This window comes from Sapajus apella, unplaced genomic scaffold, assembly GCF_009761245.1.
Source record: "Sapajus apella isolate SASKATOON/1434 unplaced genomic scaffold, GSC_monkey_1.0 scaffold2, whole genome shotgun sequence".
In the NCBI taxonomy this organism is placed as follows: domain Eukaryota; kingdom Metazoa; phylum Chordata; class Mammalia; order Primates; family Cebidae; genus Sapajus; species Sapajus apella.
In genome coordinates this window covers 56229963-56244760 of record NW_022436942.1, presented here as the reverse complement: position 1 = coordinate 56244760, position 14798 = coordinate 56229963, and the positions used below count along the sequence as shown (strand labels likewise).

At 39.5% G+C, this 14798-nt stretch overlaps 1 long non-coding RNA gene across 1 annotated transcript; it reads left to right on the top strand.

Annotated features, from left to right (window-relative positions):
- The first annotated feature begins 237 nt into the window (after nucleotides 1–237).
- On the top strand, nucleotides 238–9812 carry LOC116565211. The gene is made up of 4 exons (XR_004275331.1): nucleotides 238–325; nucleotides 1136–1263; nucleotides 9333–9478; nucleotides 9769–9812. It is a non-coding gene; the product is annotated as an uncharacterized LOC116565211 (long non-coding RNA).
- Nucleotides 9813–14798: the final 4986 nt, after the last annotated feature.

Below are 14798 nucleotides of genomic sequence, written 5' to 3'. Positions count from 1 at the left end.
AGTGTTTGCTTCATGTTCAAATACCTCCAATCCTTTTGGGACCCTGATGACCTCCATGTTTGATTCAGCTTTGACTGTTCTAAGATTTAACATAATTAAGAATGAAAAGTAACTTAACTGTCCAAGATGAGCACAGCAAGATTGCCATGAGTGCTTCTTGCCAAAGAAGGCAGGCTGGTTGTGATTACACCACCTCCTCCTCATTGTCCTATTCTTATCGTGTGCTGCAGTCAGCGTCTTTGACCTATATTTGATTCCCTCTTGCAATATGTGCTTTTGATCATGAAACTGCTGGGAAAAGGCTCCTTCTAAACCACAAAACAAGGTAAGCTGTTTCTTATTTGTTTGAATATCTAGGATGCTGGTGACAGCCAATTTTCTTCCTCTACATCTAAGAAATCGAAAGGTCAGGTGCTAGGAGGGATTATGGAGAGTTTATGAGGCAAACAGCCTGCCCCACCGCAGGCCTTATCAGGAACAAGCCCAGCTTTCTTTCATAAGCCTCTGGTGGGCGGCTTGTGCTCATGGCTGGCAGTCTGGGGTGCACATTGCAGTTTATCATCAAGCAACATCTTCGAAATGCCAAACTTTATTTATTGATCTTAAATTCTATGTTATCTCCAACGAGCCACGGGAAAAGTAATACATTTTGTATGGATTAATCCTTGTAATTCTACACAACGTACACCCAGAGATAACTCAAACTCACTTTGTCTTCTCATTACCTAAACAGACTTGTCTTTCTTTAAGTCATCAACAGAGGTCATCTCCCAAATGCCCTTGTGGAATATTCATTAGTCAAATAACTAATTTGAAATGGACCTTCAAAGCATTATTCATTTCCCCATCATTCTCCTAATATCAGTTTAAATGCTTTGTGGGTATAATGATTAGGCTGATGTTTAATTAATTGTGAAATTGTGAATTAAAGCTAAGTTAAAAGATAAATCATTTTTTTTAGTGCATGAGGGAGGAAGAAAGCAAGCCAGAAAGAACCAGTGAGCTTGATTGGTGGTTTTAGATGGGGATTCTTAGCAAATGTTCCTTTATTCACAGCAACATGACAGCGTTGGATTTTAAGGTTAACCTTTGTGAAGTAAATCTTGTTTGTCCATTCTTTCCTATTGGATTTCAGATTCATCACCACATCAGTGAGAAGATACTATGAATCATTGAGCAAATATGCAGACGTAGATACAACCTGCTATTCTCAACAAGTTTTATTGTGAACAAAGTAAAACAAAACAATTACCTCAGACTCTGGTATGGAAATCACAGCCATAATTTTGTTTACTGTGTGTGATGATGAGAGCTGTATATTTTTGACCCTAGAAGGAAATGTTTGCTTCCCTACTGAGGCCTTCTCTGATTCATGTCTTTAAGCCCCGTCTCTAACCTCAAATTCATTATCAGGTACATCACAATGTCATCCCACCACTTTGAGAGGCTAAGGCAGGAGAATTGCTTGAGCCCAGGAATTAAAGACCAGCCCTCAGCAACATAGTGAGATTTTGTCTCTACAAAAACTAAATTAAAAAAAATTATCCAGGTGCAGTGGTATGCCCATAGTCTCAGCTACTTGGGAGGCCGAGGTGGGAGGATAGCTTAGCCCAGGAGATAGAGGCTGCAGTGAGCTGTGATTGCACTACTGCACTCCAGCCTGAGAAACAGAGAGAGACCCTGACAAAAAAAACAAACAAACAAAAACAGTGTCCGCCTACACTGTTTCCATTTTTAAACGTGTCCATTACCCCTATTAACTATTAACTCTTTGAATGCATGATACAAGTGTTATACATCCTCATTTATGCAGCACAGAGTTTAATGCTTATGTTCTCCAACCAAACAGATCCTAGAATTTTGTTTGCTCTTCCCTTTTCCTGAAGCACTCTAATTAAATAATAAACTATTGGAGAAAAGAAACTTTTTTTTCCACTGTGGTTGCTAAGCAACCAGACACTACTACATAAAGAAAAACTGATTGAGAATAAAGCCAACAAAAAAAGGCAGGTCTCAGAGATAAAGAAACAGATTCTTGATTTGAACAGCTGGATTGTGCTCTTCCTGAAGCTAACATACCCATGGACACTTCAGTTTCATGATCTAATACATGCCCCTTGTTTATTTAGGATGATTTATATTTAGTTTACTTTGTTTTCAGCCAAATACTTGAGGAGCACAGCCATTTGCTAGTCACCCATATGTTTGTTTTGTTGTCATTCACCTGCTTAGAGGACTATCTAGTTCCTTCTGTGATCTGTCAATGTGGCTACATTTGCCCCCTCCAAAGGCACATCACTTCTCCTCAACTCATTTTTTTAAATCTCTGTTTGTCTGGTGTCCAGGGCTCATCTTCCTCAGCATGGCTGATTTCATGGATAATCTGATGCCCACAACCATCTATGGCTGATAGAACCTGTCCTGAAGTGCTTGCTCTACCCAGTCTAGTCTGGTGCCTGCTAAGCCATGGTTCTGACATCATAATCTCTCAGATGCAGAAAAATATATCACATTGGTTATGCACAGAAATTTTTGTGCACTCTACATGAATCTGAATGTTAGCTCCACTACTTACTAGCAATATAACCTCATGCAAATCATTTAACTGTGACTCAGTTTCCTCATCTGCAAATCCAGAATAATAACATTGCCTAATTCACATGGTTGTAAATGAGATAATGTAGGCAAAGTAGTTAGAATAGGCTCTGGCAAGTAGTCTGAAATGCACATGGCTGTTATAATTTTCATTGTGGTAGAACCAGCCCTCCAATTCTTCATACCAGAAGAATGAAAAGATTTTATACCATCTCATGTGTTTTATAAACCTCAGTTGAAAGCAGGACTTTGCCTTCTTTTTCTTGACCAATCTTCCTCCCTGAATAGATAATGAGCAACTTTTAGTAGGGTAAGAGCTATGTTTTGACTTTCTGTAGCTTCAGCCCAGTGATGGTCATAAGAATAGACACTAAAAATATGCTTAAATTGTTTATTAATATCCAATAATCAATAATAATTATTAATATCAATAAACATAAACTCTGTTAATGGTGAATCAGAGTGGCTAGTAATTGGTCCTTTTTTCTCCCTTTTCCAATGAGTTTAGGTTCCAGGGAACACACCCACTCTTTCTAGACCAACTTATGCCCTAAATACTTTTCTGCTTTTCTTCCCTGGGGAATTGACTGGCCTTGGGAAAGAAACATAAATGATGTATTTATTTTTCTCCCTTAAGATATGAAGGCTGAAGTCAGCCCTCATCAGCCAGATGGACTGTTTCATCTCTTCTGAAATAGAAGCCTCCAACCTACTCAGCTCTTTTGAGGCCAAAAAGATACCCAAGGGCTCTCAGGAAACCAACAATCTCCTTAACACCAGTCTAAAACAAGTTTTCTAAAAGAATTTTCCTTTTGAGTTCATTTTTGTTACCTCTTCATCCCATAGTCCTAAGACAGGAATAATTCGCATATAACAGTCACTATTAAATTTTTTTATTTTTAATGGATTGATGAATGACGGGGCCAGCCCATTAATGACTGAACCAATCAATGAATGAGAAATATGTAGGAGATATTTACTGTCTTCTCTGTTCTAAGGCATGGAGGGTGAGGGCATTGATCTACTAGTTTACCCTCATATATTTTCTTTACTAGAGTTTCAACACTTCTCCCTTTCATTTTGCTGCAATTGACCAAAACCTAAATAGTATGGGGGAGGTGGAGAAAGTAGATCCCATAGTATCACTCACATAAACTCAGGTCTCCATAGGGACGTGATGAATGGCCAATAGCCTCTCCTGAATATTTCCTTGCTTCCTCCTTAGGCAAAGAGAATTTGCCCTTCTAAGTCCAAGGAAACAATTGTTTTATGTCTTACTGTTTTTTTAAGTAAGGCTTCTCTGTGACCTCCCTGCCTCTACTTATTCTAACAAGAATGAGGGGAGAGGAGGTCACACATGCTTGGAATGTGAAGGATGATGTGCAGCTCAGATGTCACCAACCATAACGTTTGCCTAAGTATGCTTATTGCTAAACATGGCTGTGTAGATAAACAAATAAAAATCAAATTCACAGGTCAACCATTCTGAACAATACCTGGCTAATTTTCCTGTTTGAAAAATTGTCATAAAGCTTTTCAAGTGACTCAGAAGGTATTACTAGGTCAGCTTCTTTGACTAACAAGTGGGTCTTGCATTTTTGAACATGTGGGATAATGGCGATAAGGTCCGTAGGCCACAGGTGCTAAGGAGTTGCCACATGCATGCAACACCTCAGAGTGGCACGACCCTTAGCAACCCATAATGCAATTAACAAACTTCATCTCATCCTCAGCAAAACATTTCTCAAAACATACCAAATCTAGTAAAAGTCCATTCAGAATCAAAGCCACTTTTAAGAAAATAATTGTTTAGGAAAGTTTCTTTGATTTCTTACTGTGGTTACTCACCTTGGGGGCTATCTAATGAGACATAGCAGTTGGTCAAATTAGGGATCCCAGACCTTTGGATGTCATGAGTCAGTAAATATTTTCTCCATTTGAAAGTATAGAAAGTCAATATTGAGTCATCATCATTTTCGTTTGCCAACTATAGGCCACAAAACTAGAGGAAAAAAGATTAAATTACCTTCTACTGTGACCATGATTAAATAAAAGAATAGCTTAACAAATACCAAAAAGGTAGAAAGGATATAATTAGGAACAAAATACATCTCTTTACCTTGAATTAATTTGGTGTTTTAAAAAGCTCTATGTTATTTTAATTTTTCTAATGCTACTGAAGATGGATACAAACATGACCTCCACACAGGACTACCTCTGAAAACCTGTATTAGTCAGGGTTCTCTAAAGTACAGAATTAATAGGATAGATGTATATATGAAAGGAAGTTTATTATTAAGGAACAGGGAAGCCAATCCCAGTCACAAAACTTCAAAAGTAGAGAGGCCAACAGAGAGCAGCCTTCAGTCTGTGGCCAAAGGCCTGAGAGCCCCTGGCAAATCACTGGTGTAAGTCTAAGAGTTCAAAAGAGGAAGAACTTGGAGTCAGAGGTTCAAGGTCAGGAAGCATCCAGCACAGGAGAAAGATAAGGCAGGAACATGCAGTAAGTCAAGTTTTTCCATGTTCTTCTGCCTGGTTTATTCTGGCTGCAGTAACAGCTGATTAGATGGTGCCCACCCAGATTGAGAGTGGGTCTGCTTCTCCCAGTCCACTGACTCGAATTTTAATCTTTAGCAACACCTTCACAGAGACACTCAGGAATAATACTTTGCATCCTTCAATCAAGTTGATACTCAGTATTAACCATCACAAAACAATTGTCTAACTTTTAGCTGTCGGAGTAAAATGCTTACGTAAACTAAGGCAGGGACAGCTGTAGAGATAAATACGAAAAGTGTTTTGAAGATCCATTCATGTCCCTGGCATTGCTCCTCTTCCTGTCTGGTTTGTCCAGCTCTCTGGGTGCCTCCTGTTCCCTATATGCAGGTCAGGTGGCACCTGTCCTCCATCAGAATGCCTTTCACTGACTATCGGGCACAGGGACCCTCAATCACCTTCTCCATGTGCTTCTGGCTCCTCACCTACAAAAAGAAATGGAAGTCAATAGAATAACGTCCCTCTAGAATCTATTTGGTCTGAGGCATCATAATTCCAAATGCTTTGCTATACATACATCCCCCAGAAGGTTTCTGCAGTGATTGTTCCAAGATCCTATCATTGATGCTTCTGCAGTATGCTTTATGTTCTGATATCAAATAGCTTTTTTCTTAAGAATTCAACCAGTGTAATTTTGATGGGACTGAACTCCACAGCCCAGCCTCCACCACAGCTTTGACACTTGATCCATGAGAAGCTGACAGTTGTGGGATTTTTGTGCTATAGACCAGGGGTCCCCAGCCCCTGGGCCATAGAATGATACAAGTATGTGGACTTTTAGGGACCAGCCACACAACAGGAGGTAAGTGGCAGAGAGGTGAGCAAAGCTTCAACTGTATTTACACTCCCCATTGCTTGCATTACCGCTGGAGCTCCACCTCCTGTCAGATCAGTGATAGCCTTAGATTCTCATAGGAGCGTGAGCCCTCTTGTGAACTGTGCATGTGAGGGATCCAGATTTTGCACTCCTTACGATAATCTAATGCCTGTCACTGTATCCATCACCCTCAGATGGGACCATCTAGTTGCAGGAAAATAAGCTTAGGGCTCCCACTGATTCTACATTATGGTGAATTGTATAAATATTCCATTATACATTACAATGCAGTAATAGAAATAAAGTGCACAATAATTTTAATGTACTTGAATCATTCCCAAAAACATCCTCCCCTCTCCCCAGTCCATGGAAAAATTATCTTCCATGAAACCGATCCCTGGTGCCAAAAAGATTGGGTACCACTGCTGTAGACAGTAGAATGGTTTTGTTGAGTGTAGTGGGTTAAAGAGTATCCTGAAAACTGAAGTACGTTTGGAACCTCAGAATTCGGCCTTGTTTGGAATAAAGTCCGCAGAGGTCATTGAGTTGAGGATCTCAAGAAAGATCATCCTAGACTTAGGGTGGGCCCTAAATCCAGTGACTGGTATCCTCAAAACATAAAAGAAAGGGAAATTTTAGATCTCCTGAGAGACACATAAGAGAAACACAAAAAAGGTAATGTGAAGGTGGAGAGAGGGATTAGAGGGATGCATTTAAAAACAAATGAATGCCAGGGACTTGTTGCAAACACTAAAAGCCAGGAGTGAGGCATGCAATGGATTCCTTCTCGGAGCCCCCAGAAGGAACCAACAGCCATCGCCTTGTCTTCAGCGTCTGACTTCTGGACTCCTGAATTGTGAGAAAATACATTTCTGTTGTTTGAAGCTGTTATACTCTGCTATTGGTGATCTGTTATAGTGGCCCTAAGAAACTAATACACTGGGTTTATTGAGAGCCATTGTAAACCAAAAAGTATCTGAGACAAGTCTCAATAAATTTAGAAAGTTTATTTTGTCATGCTTAAGGACACGCCTGTGACACCACCTCAGGAGGTCCTGACGACATGTGCCCAAAGTGGTAGGGGCACTGCTTGGTTTTATGCATTTCAGGGAGACAGGAGACGTCAATCAAAGGTACATTGGTTCAGTCTGGAAAGGTGGGACAACTTGATATGGAGAGGGGGGTGTTCCACGTCATGGGTGGATAAGAAACTAACAGTTGCATGCTTTTGAGTTTCTGATTAGCATTTTGCTGAGCACACAATCTAGGGGAATAGTCACTTACACCTTAGTCTGGCTTACTAAAACAATAAGGCCAAGCAGGTACTCAGATATGCATTTGTCTCATATCAGCAAAGGGATGACTTTGAGTTCTATCTGTCCTTTTCCACAGGGAATTTCCTTGTGAGCAAATTGTAAGTGAAGGAGGTAGGTGGCTTATTTATCTTTGCTCTATCTTATATAGGAATAGAATGGGTGGCAGGTTTGCCCTGCAGTTCCCAGCTTGATTTTTCCCTTTGGCTTAGTGATTTTTCCCTTTGGTTTAGTGATTTTTGGGCCCCAAGATTTATTTTCCTTTCACATCGTTTTGTCCACCAGGGAGAATCTGTCCTAGGAATGGAGAGAGAAAGAGCAAGCTTGAATCATAACACTGGGTCCCTGGATCCAGCTAGGCTTCAAGTCAGTTGTGCCTCTTTGTGTGAACCAATAACTGCCCTCTTTGTTTAAGCTCATTTGAGTTAAGTTTCTCTTGTGGATAGCTGAAAGACTTCTGATAAAAACACACAGAGGCTCAGCACTGAGAAAATCTTACTCATCTTTCAAGGCCCAGTTGTAGTGGTATTTTCTCCACAAAGCCTCCCTAGGGCTCCCCAGCCTGAAAGGCTTGTTTCTCCCTCTGGGTTCCTATTGCTCTGCTCTCCTCCCACACACCACACTCTTAAACTCATCTTATTCCTGCTACGAGAACTTTTAGCCTTTTGGAAGCAAGAACACTGTCCTTATCTCATTTTCTTTAGTGCACAAGGTTTATTCCATTTTCATAGCAGGTGCTCAATGCATATTTGACCAGATAAATGAAATAAAAATGAAGGAATAAAGACTGGGGTTTCAGTGCTTATGGAAGGGAATAGAAAATATAGTTTTGTGTTAAGGGCTCTCCTGGTATTCCTAATCATACCAAACACACAAATCCTACATCTACTTCCTCATAAATCATCCTACTAGGGAAATCAGCCAAAGACCAGGATTGCTATAAACAGGCATTGGGTTGTTTACTTTACCAGCATAATAACTACCAGGCTTTTATAAAGGGCAGTTGTTACTTCAAATCTGAAGTATCTATCATATCACTCTCTTCCTGTTTGAAACCCTTCAACGCCTTCTCTATGCTCTTAGGAAGAACTCCAAAGTTGTGTTTATGGCTTACAATGTCCTTTGAAACGTGGCTGTTCCTCATCTCTCTAATCTCATCTCTTACAATCCCCCACCTGGAATCTATGCTTTGGCTTCTTGCAGCTCCCTCATCATGCCAAGAGCTTTACCTGCTCTCTCTTCTCTTTCTTGGTGGCCCCCTTCCTCTGTCTTTCCTTCCTCTGGGTCGTTGTTTTTCTTCTAGAATGATTATTCCTTCCCCAGATCTTTTTGCCTAGCTTATTCCTATGCAAGCACGAGGCCTTTGCCTGGGCATCATTTTCTCCAGGGACCTTCCCTCATCCACAGGGTCTCCCCCGTCAGGTGCTCTCTGCACCTCTCGAGCATAGCTTTTACCATACTTCTTTGCGATTACCCTTTTACATGACAATCTTCCTCATTATACAATTTGAACCAGGTCTATTCCTCATTTCTGTCACACATCATAGAGTAGAGATGCTCAATGTCTATTGGTTAAATGGCCCAATGATTATATAAATGATGGAAAAACTTCATAGTAATTCTCATAGTCTAACTCGGTCTTAGCTGTGTCCTCCTTTGTTGGTTTCTTCACTCTGTAGAGGGGTGACCAGGCCTTCCTATCAGAGGCAGAGGACAAGAGAGGGATGTAAGGCCATGGGATCTTTAGAGAAAGCAGGGGGATCATTTCTAACGTATAATCCCCGTTCTCTTAACTGTCCATGAAAACAATAATGGGGATCACCAAGATATGTTTAATATTTTAAGGGCCTTGTAGAAATCATATAAAGCCCATGACAAGACTGTATAGGCTAATAAAATAAGAAGGGGCAGAAGGTGTAATCTGTGTATGACAGACAATAGTGTGTTCTATGTCTGCTTCTTTCCCTAAAGAAACTATTGGGGGGGATGCACTTCTACTTAGAGGCAGATATGGCCAAGCAAACAAAAGATCCTGTGTCTCTCTCTGACAGAAGTATTTAATTGCTGGCATCATGCTTCTCAGTCCGTTGTTCTTCTTCTGAGCAAATTTAGAAGCCCAAGCCACCATGGAGATATCATATGGACCTCCCAGACTGTGTGAGCAAGAAGTAAACCTTGGTTGGGATAAGCCATGAAGGTAAGTTTAATATTGTTAGTTACACTAGAAAAACCAGTTTATTTTGACTGAAGTACTATTTTATACTTCTTTGAACCTCCAAGAGGTTGCTTGGTACTTGGCACAGAGGAGATATCAGGCATTTGTTGAATAAATAAACGCATGAGTGAATGAATAGAAAATAATTAACTGTGAAGCCATGTAATTGCAGACCATTGCAAGTCAGAAAACAGACTTTGAGGATTAAAAATATAATAAGTGAAATAGATGCCTCCAGACATTGCATTACAAAGTCTTCTTATTTCTTGCAGCAGGAGGAAGTAACTTTGACAACAGAACTCAGTTAAAAACATAAGTCTTTTATAAGATACTTTGCTCATAAATCTAAGCACTTTGTCTCAGTTATGAATGACTTTCTCTAAAATATCAGGAATGTAAGATTCATTGATATTGGTCTTAGCTACTCAGTGGGATTTAAAATTCAATAATGAATCCAGGATGTGGTTTGCAATTCTCTGGATCAAACAAAGCCTGTCCAATGAGTAGCATTAAATCGGGTGGAGGCCAATTTTCAGAATCTTTTCTCAGCATACCTTTATGACTGCATGACTATAGTCTCTCCTGGTTGGAAATAATAGCATGGCATATGCCGTTATGTGTCTTTGCTTCTGCGTTTGCAAAAGCTCACAGCCTAATGTCAATATTGGAGGCAGGGTCTTTCTTTTCTAGTACATTGATTTTAAATTAAATTAACTTTGATCTTTAGGTCATCTCCCAGATTATAAAAGCTGAATGCCTCATTAATGGTGAAAACAGTAGGAGTAAATGTATCGGAGCAGGTTGAACAATTTAAGTACTTTGAAATGCAACTAGTGCAAAGTAAGAGTATTGCAAACTAGTTAATTAAGGGTTATTTCCAGACATGCTGATGAGGAAAAACTGCTTGAGCAGGGTGATTCTTGGAAAATAGTTGGGATCTTCCAAGCTCCTTTCTTGCCTTCTATTCTTTGGGTCCTTCTACTGTGCTCACCCAAATTTCATTTACCACTTGAATCATGATGGTCCCCATCTACTCCCACAACATTCTCCACTTTCAGAAGGCCGTATTAGTTATCTATTGCTGCATAACAAATTACCCCAAAACTTACTGGCTTAAACATTTTTTTTCTCATAGTTCCTGTAGGTCAGGAATCTGAGCATAGCTCAGTTGGGTCTTCTGTTGCAATGTCTCTCACAGTCTGCTAGAAAGGTGCCAACTGGGGCTGCAGTCACCTCAAGACATGAAAGGAAATCCGTAAGGGAAGAATCTACTTTCAAGCTCAATCATGTAGTTACTGGCAGGATTCAGCTTCTTGCAGGCTGTTGAATTGAGAGGCTTCGGTTCTTTGAGGGCTGTGGGCCAGAAACAGCCCTAAGTTCCTTATAGACCTATTCATAGGGCAGCTCAAAACATGATGAATTGATTCATCAGAGCAAGCAGGAAAAAGGGGCCAGAGAGATAAAATGAGAGTTAGAGTGAGAGAGAGGTAGAGAGAGAGAGAGAGAGAGCGCAAGATGAAAGTCACTGATTTTTATAACCAAATTTTGGAAGTGCTATTCCACCACTTTTGTTATATTTTATTAATTAGAAGTGTGAGTCACTACGTTCAGCCTACATTCACAGGAAGTGGATTTAATGGGACATTAATACCAGCAAGTGGAATCATTGGAAGCCATCTTAGAAGTCTGCCTAGCATGAAGAGCAAATGCATGCTAGCAGAAAGTACTTCTTAAGAGTTTTTCTCTGCTATAGCTCAGTAGAAGAGGAAAATGAAGCTGGGCGCGGTGGCTCATGCCTGTAATTCCAGCATTTTGGGAGGCTGAGGCAGGTGGATCACTTGAGGTCAGGAGTTCAAGACCAGCCTGGCCAACATGTTGGAACCCTGGGGTAGCGGCAGGTGACTATAATATCACCTACTTGGGAGGCTGAGGCAGGAGAATTGCTTGAACCCAGGAAGTGAAGGTTGCAGTGAGCCAAGATCATGCCATTGCCTTCCAACCTGAGTGAAAAAGTAAGACTCCATCTCAAAAAAAAAACAAAAACAAAAACAAAAAAGAAATGATAATGAATGGATATTTGTGACTGAGGCAGCTTTCTTAAGTGAATAAAATTATTTGATATGTTTTAACTTTCAAATTAAAGAATTTATATGTATATGCCCAGAAGAGGAATTACTGAGTCATATGGCAGTCCTACTTTTAATCTTTTGAAGAACCTCCATATTGTTTTTCATAATGACTGTACCTGTTTACCTTCCCACCAACAGTGTACAAAGATTTCCTTTACTCCACATCTTTGCCAACACTTGTTATCTCTTGTTTTATTTATTTATTTTTGAGATGGAGTCTCACTCTGTCACCCAATCTAGAGTGCAGGGGTGCGATCTCAGCTCACTAGAACCTTCATGTCCTGGGTTTAAGTGATTCTCCCACCTCAGCCACCCAAGTAGCTGAAATTACAGGCATGTGTCACCACCCCGGGTAATTTTTTTGTGTTTTTAGTAGAGATGGGGTTTCGCCATGTTGGCCAGGCTGGTCTCAGACTCCTGACCTCAGGTGATCCACCCTACTCAGCCTCCAAAAATGCTGGGATTACAGACTTGAACCACCGCGCCTGGCCCTTCTTGTACTTTTTGTAGTAACCATCCTACTTGCTGTGAAGTGATACCTCATTGTGCTTTTAATTTGTATTTCCCTGGTAATTACTGAAGTTAAGCAGCTTTGCCTATGTCTGTTGGCCATTTTTATGTCTTTTTGGGAGAAATGTCTATTCAAGTTAATTTCTCATTTTTAAATCATATTTTATTGTGTTGTATTTTTTGCTATTGAATTGTATAAGCTCCTAATATATTTTGGATATTAACCCCTTATCAGATTCATGGTTTACAAATATGTTTTTACCAATTTGTAGGCTGCCTTTTTATTTTGTTGATTGTTTTCTTTTCTGTGTAGAACCTTTTTATTTTGTTGTAGTGCCATTTGTTTATTTTTTTCTCAACTGAGTTTTTGGTGGGATATTCAAAAATAATTGCCAAGCCCAGTGTTTTTTGCAACATTTTCTTCTAGGAATTTTATAGTTTCAGGTCTTATATTTAGGTCTTGAACTCATTTAGAGTGGATTTTTGTATATGTTTAAGATAAGGGTCCAGTTTCATTCTTTGACATGTGCATATACAGTTTTCCCAGCACCATTATTGAAGAAGCCATCCTTTCTCCATGTGTCTTCTTAGTTCCATGTTAACAATTAATTTACTGCATGTGCTTGGATTTATTTCTGAGTCTGTATTCTGTTCTCAGCAACCTCTCTTCTGAGTATATATCCAAAGGATGTGAAATTAGCAGCTCATAGAGATATCTGTGCTCCCATGTTCATTGCAGCATTATTCACAGTAGCCAAGATATGGAATCAACCAAAATGTTCATTGACAGATAAACGGATAAAGAAATTGTGGTACACACACACGCACATACACATCAATATACATGCATTGGAATATTATTCTGCCTTCAAAAAGAAGGGGATCTTACCTTTTCCAACAACATGGATGAACCATAAGGACATTATATGAAAGTGAAATAAGCCAGACACAGAAGTAAAAATACTATGTGATTTCTCTTATAGTGGAAACTTTGAAAAAAAAAAAAAGGATAATTCATAGAAACAGAGAGTAGATTGGTGGCTACCAGAGCCAGTGGTATTAAGGAAGTGGGTAATGGAGAGATGTAGCCCAAAGGGTATAAAGTTGCAGTTATGTAGAATGACTGAGCCTAGCAGCCTAATGCATGGCATGGGACTCTGGTTAATAATATTGTATTGTATACTGCAAATTTGCTGAGCGAATAGACACCAGGTACTTTTACCCTATGCACACATGCAAAGATAGCTATGTGAGATGATGAATATGTTCAGTAGCTTGACCGTAGTAATCATTTCATTCTATCTATGTATAACCAAACATGTGCATCTTAAATATACACAATAAAAATTAAAGGAATTTTGCATTTTACTTCATCTATCCTATAAGAGTATGCATATCCTACTTATTATATTCCAGGGATTCTTCTAAGTGCTTAATATGTATTAACTTGTTTTATTCTCAGACAAAAAACTTCTGCAGAACATTATCTCCATTTTAAAGAGTGGGAGACTGAGGTGAAGATAGGTTCAATGAGTTGCTCAAGATTGCTCACCTGGTTAATGAAAGAATCAGGATTCAGCCAAAGTAATCAACGTGCAAAGTCCAGGTTGTTATCTATCACATTTTACTTTCTTTCTACAATGTTTTGAATTTTGTGCTGTTATGGGCTGGATTTGTGTGCCCCTGAAATTCATATGTAGAAGTCCTAATATCCAGTACCTCAGAATGTAATTATACTTGGAGAAAGGCCTTGAAATAGATAATTAAGGTTAAATAAGGTCATTGGTGGTTAGTGCTAATCAAATAGAACTAGACACCTTCTAAGAAGAAGAGATTAGGGCACAGACACACACAAACAGGGAAGCCCATGTGAAGACACAGGAAGACGATGACCATTTACATGCCAAACAGAGAGGAAGGCAGAAAAAAACACTTCTAACACCTTGGTCTTGAACTTCTAGCCTCTGGGACTGTTAGGAAATGCATTTCTGTTGTTTAAGCCACCTGGTCTGTGGTATTTGTTATGGCTGTCCTAGCAAACCAATACACCTGCCATCAGCAATATTAATATCCCAGGATGGTGTGCCATTTTGTGTCTGTGCTTTCCAGTATCCCCTGATATGCTCCAGTTTTACTAGCGTGGGTGTTACAGAAAGCACTTGGGATTTGGCAGCCAAAGCAAGAATTACCTTTAGCAAAATTAGGCAAGCTCCATAACTTCCCTATAAAGTGGATCTAATAACCTCTACCTCACAGGGCTGTTGAGAGGATTAATGAGATAATGTGAAAGTGCCTGGCACAGTAGCTGACATATGTTAAATCCTTAGTAAATGTCATTTATTCCTTAAACAGCAAGTCACATGTTCAAGCAATTACTGAAGACACATCACAGAATCATGCCCTTTGTTCACTCTTCCTCTATGTCCATGTAGTCCTAGAAAGAGATGAAAAACATATTCTGAGTTTTCCTTCAGTACAGGCATTCTCTATATTGGTTCAATACAATTGTTCTTCATCCTGGTCCAGACCTTTACTACCATTTTCATGTAAATGAAAAATCTCAGGAGAACTCCAAAATGGCCCAGCTTCCAGTCTTCTATGAATTCTTTAGACTGCAGATGATTCAGAAAAATATGACTTACTGTAAGAACAACAACAAAAAT